The sequence below is a fragment of the Bos indicus genome, chromosome X (assembly GCF_029378745.1).
Source record: "Bos indicus isolate NIAB-ARS_2022 breed Sahiwal x Tharparkar chromosome X, NIAB-ARS_B.indTharparkar_mat_pri_1.0, whole genome shotgun sequence".
Classification (NCBI taxonomy): Eukaryota; Metazoa; Chordata; class Mammalia; order Artiodactyla; family Bovidae; genus Bos; species Bos indicus.
In genome coordinates, this window is record NC_091789.1 from 141288903 (window position 1) to 141293592 (window position 4690).

The following is a 4690-nucleotide window of genomic DNA, read 5'->3' on the forward strand; positions in this document are numbered from 1 at the left end:
AGGGGACGACAGAGGATGAGATGGCTGGACGGCATCACCGATTCGATGGACGTGAGTCTGAGTGAACTTCCGGAGTTGGTGATGGACAGGGAGGCCTGGCATGCTGCAATTCATGGGATCACAGAGTCGGACACGGCTGAGTGACTGAACTGATTGGACAGTGAAAGTAAAATGTGTTCTTAAAACTCAAGACTATCTCAGGGCAGTTTCAGTTTTAACAATAGGAGCTGACAGGTCCTCTATACTAGGAGAAACTTTTTAGTTTTCAGGAAAAACGGTAACATTTAAACCTTAAAGAAATCAGGATGCACTGAATAAATGCTATAAAATATTGTAGTTTAACAACTGAAATCATAAATGGCTTTATCTAAACACATCCCTCAGTGTGAAGATCACACAACCAAAGTGATTTGTGAGAAATGCATAACTGCATGAAATTAAAGCTTCATGAATATATAAATCATCTGCCATGACTTACTAGTTTTTCAAGCATCTTTGGGGGCACTGTAACATGCATTTTGTCATTTTATTTTCTTCTTATCAACATAGTTGGATACTTTCATTAACTAATCATTCCTAAAAATAGTCTGTCTTCTAATGAAACTAATTGATTGTATTAACTATATCAAAATTTCTACCACATATTTTTTTAAAACTCAAAAATAATTTGTTAAAGTTGAATGCATCTAATTTCAGGGTTGAAAGATGTATATCTTTACTTTAAAATGGTGGGAAAATCTATCAGAAAGAGCAACCTACCAAATAATTCACACTATAGAAGCACATGCAGAGTCCTATTTTTTAATACCTAAAGCAGTCAAGAGGAGAAGGCAGAGGCACCCCACTCCAGTACTCCTGCCTGGAAAATCCCATGAGCGGAGGAGCCTGGTAGGCTGCAGTCCATGGGGTCGCTAAGAGTCAGACACGACTGAGGACTTCACTTTCACTTTTCACTTTCATGCATTGGAGAAGGAAATGGCAACCCACTCCAGTGTTGTTGCCTGGAGAGTCCCGGGGACCGAGGAGCCTGGTGGGCTGCTGTCTCTGGGGTCACACAGAGTCGGACACGACTCAAGTGACGCAGCAGCAAAGCAGTCAAGAAGGCAAATACAAAATTGCAAGTTGGATGTAATCTTAAGTTTTCTTTTGGTAAACTTTAAAAATATTCTGTGAATCCTGTTCGTAATATTATTATTTTTTTTAATGTTCAAAACTATAAGAAATATGGAACACTTCTCTGAATTTGTGTGTCATCCTTGTGCAGGGGCCATGCTAATCTCTGTATCATTCAGGTTTTAGTGTACGTACTATTGAAGTGTCTAGCACTGTAACATTATTTTGATTGTGCAAAACCATCATGGTTATAATGGGGCATCTGAAAGCACAATGAGTACAAATACCTACTTTATCTCCTAAAAGATAAGCTTTTTTAATTTTCAGATATGACACATTGAGACATGTCACTATGTGTAAGTTAGCACTTCTGCGTATAGGAGATTCTGCCACTGTGACGAGTGCATGGTAGCAGCACACAACCTCCTGAGATTGGCAAGGTCAGCTGAGGATTTGACTTACTTGCCATCAACTGCTGTAATCACAAAACAGATGGATATTGTTCATTCTTGTGTGATATTGACTCCATGCACCTAAAATAGGCTTTAAAGACAGTATGGTTCGGTGCTCTATTTACCTTTTAAATTAGTTTTGTTATTTAGGTTTATGTGCATAAACACATCATCATCCATCCAGCCTTCACAGCTTTCAGGGTGGGCACATCAGCACTTAGATGCCACCCAAGAACCTCAGAGAAAGCTTGTGAACATGTAACATGGTTCTCAGAATGTCTTGCCTCTGTGCTTGGTAGAGCCCACACTCTGAAATGTGCTGTGAGAAATATCTGATTCAGCAGGATTATTCATTTCCCCCTGGGAACTTGGATCCTCTTAATTTGGGCCTGTGGAAAGGGGAGTGGGCAACGGGTGACAACTGGAGGCACTTGCAACTAGAAAGTCAGTGTCAGCTGAGGATGCTACAGGAAGAGTAAAAAGCACCAGAAAGTTCTGTTGCCCTGAGCACATCAGTGCATTTGTGTAGTGCCATCAACTCCTACATGCTCCCTCAGTTGTGTCTGACTCTGCGACCCCATGGACTATAGCCCACCAGGCTCCTCTGCCCATGGGGTTCTCCAGGCAAGAATACTGGAGTGGGTTTCCATGCCCTCCTCCAGGGGATCTTCCCGACCCAGGGATCAAATCTGGGTTTCCTGCCTCTCCTGTGTTACAAGCAAATTCTTTACCACTAAGCCACTGGAGAAGCCCATGTATGTACTTATTAACTTTTCTCCAAAGAATTACCTCACACACTCTGATTAATAATGGGGAGCCCCCAATGTGCTCAGATTCCTCAGACACCTTATATTCTTAAAGATCCTGCCAAGATTGGGATCCAGGGTCATGGTTTAAAGCAGAAATCCCATTTCAGCCTGTTGGTAGCAAGGACATGACACAGAAGGGAAATGGGCAGAGTCTAGGGCTTATCTTCAGAGAAAGCTCCAGGCCCCAACAAGCATGTGCACAAGTGCTCCTAAGCCATCAGACCTCTGAGACGGGGCACAAAAGGCCTTGGGAACGCACACATGAAATTTCAAATGATTTCTCAAAAAAACTAAAAATAGAGTTGCCATATGATCCAGCAGTCCCACTCCTGGGCATGTATCTGGACAAAAATATAGTTCTAAAAGATGCATGCTAGTTCATAGCAACACTACTTACAATAGCCAAGACATGGAAACAATTTGTGCTATAAGAAGCCTTCCTCAGCCATGTCTTCTGGGTTTCCTCTGGGGAATTGCTAAGCACAGCTGGCCTCCTCAGGGGCGTGGGGATATACTAGGTCAGTATTTTGTACCTGAAAACAGACAACATTCATTTTTCTAATAAAATAACTTAAGGGACAATGAGACAGGATATGCCTCCCGAGGGAAGATCACACCATACCCTACAGACTTGCCAAAGATACTGGACTTGAGCCCATTCAGATCTCTGGATCCAGATGACAGCAGAAGGGAATAAAGGAAACAAGGCCAGATTGCATCACCCAAGAAGAGGAAACAGCGAACCCCAGACACTAAAAAATGGTGTGGGTCGATTGGCCGGAATATTTCAACAGATAAATTATAAGAAAGGGACAGAAGGGAATCTGGATTCAAAGACTCAAAAGACACATCAAGTTTTTTAAAATGAGCTACAATGGCACCCCACTCCAGTACTCTTGCCTGGAAAATCCCATGGACAAAGGAGCCTGGTAGGCTGCAGTCCATGGGGTTGCTAGAGTTGGACACGACTGAGCAACTTCACTTTCACTTTTCACTTTCATGCATTGGAGAAGGAAATGGCAACTCACTCGAGTGTTCTTGCCTGGAGAATCCCAGGGGCGGGGGAGCCTAGTGGGCTGCTGTCTATGGGGTCACACAGAGTCGGACATGACTGAAGCGACACAGCAGCAGCAGACCAAATCACAATGACTAGGGAGAAGACCCTGTGTAATAAAATGATAAACAAACAAAAGGAAGTGATTGCTGTGAAAGAGCAGTGGGTCCTTTGGGACTGGGCCTGAGATGGGCACTGGGAGGGACTGGTGCAGCTTGAGTTCTTGACCTGCATGGTGGTTATAAGGGTATTTATCTTGTAAAAATTCATTAAGGTACACTGGATTTCATAGTAATGATCAAAAAACAGAAAAGCAGTCCCTTATCAACTAGGCAATGATGTTTCTAGAAGCTGGCCTGGTCCTCAGAGCTGAGTCTGGGTGTTCTTCTGAACAGAAATATTTCACAGACCATCAATGTCAGACAAGGCCACTCCATGACCAGGAGTGATCAAGACAAAAATGAGACTGTCCTGAATACAGAAGACAAAACATGAGCATTGTAAGGTCAAAAAAATGACCAAACGTGTCCTGTCTTGCTCAAACGACTGGCTTCTACCAACTATAGCTTTGTCCTTGATATAGTTCTTCTGCCTTATAACTAAGATTAAAATACCCAATCATGGAAAGACACCCACTTATTCAGTATCCACTCTAAAGCAAAACTCTATTTTCTCAAACTCTCCTCCAAGTCACCTAACACAAGCCCAAATTCTAAAATAAATCCTTTTTAAAAACCTCTTAATGAAATGCCAGTGGCTCCCCATGATGGGAAGTCTCTGCACAGAGCAATAAACCCAACATGTTCTACAATAGGTTCATGTCAACTACAGGTGTTTCTAGTGGTCCTTGGATGGAGGTATTTGGATAAGATAAAGAAACAAAGAAAGAAAAGGGGGGGAAATGCTCAGAAGCCAAGTGTCACTGTCTGTCTAGAATGTTCCAACTATACAGAAACCTCTTCAAGGCAAAATAGTCAACGTGCATATTGGCTGTAACTGAGAGTATACACTGTTGTATGTGGAAACATTTCTATTTCCTGAATCTTTGGGGAAATGGAGAAATACCATGGCAGTTGAGTGCACATTGGAAAGCATTTTGAAAACATCTGGATGTAAGTTCCAAAACTCTCTGATTTCTCTGCTGGTTTAACCCACAGGGAGGAAGCCAGACTGCTTTAGACAAATCAGTAAGTTACTCTGAAGCCACTTGGCAATGAACAAACTTAGGAATCAGAATTAGTGTGGGACCCAACACAGAAGTC

The 4690-nt window shown here is 42.4% G+C and overlaps 1 non-coding gene across 1 annotated transcript; it reads right to left on the bottom strand.

Annotated features, from left to right (window-relative positions):
- Positions 1-1218: 1218 nt before the first annotated feature.
- Positions 1219-1326, bottom strand: LOC139181766 (U6 spliceosomal RNA). Its single transcript, XR_011565509.1, has one exon. It is a non-coding gene; the product is annotated as a U6 spliceosomal RNA (small nuclear RNA).
- Positions 1327-4690: the final 3364 nt, after the last annotated feature.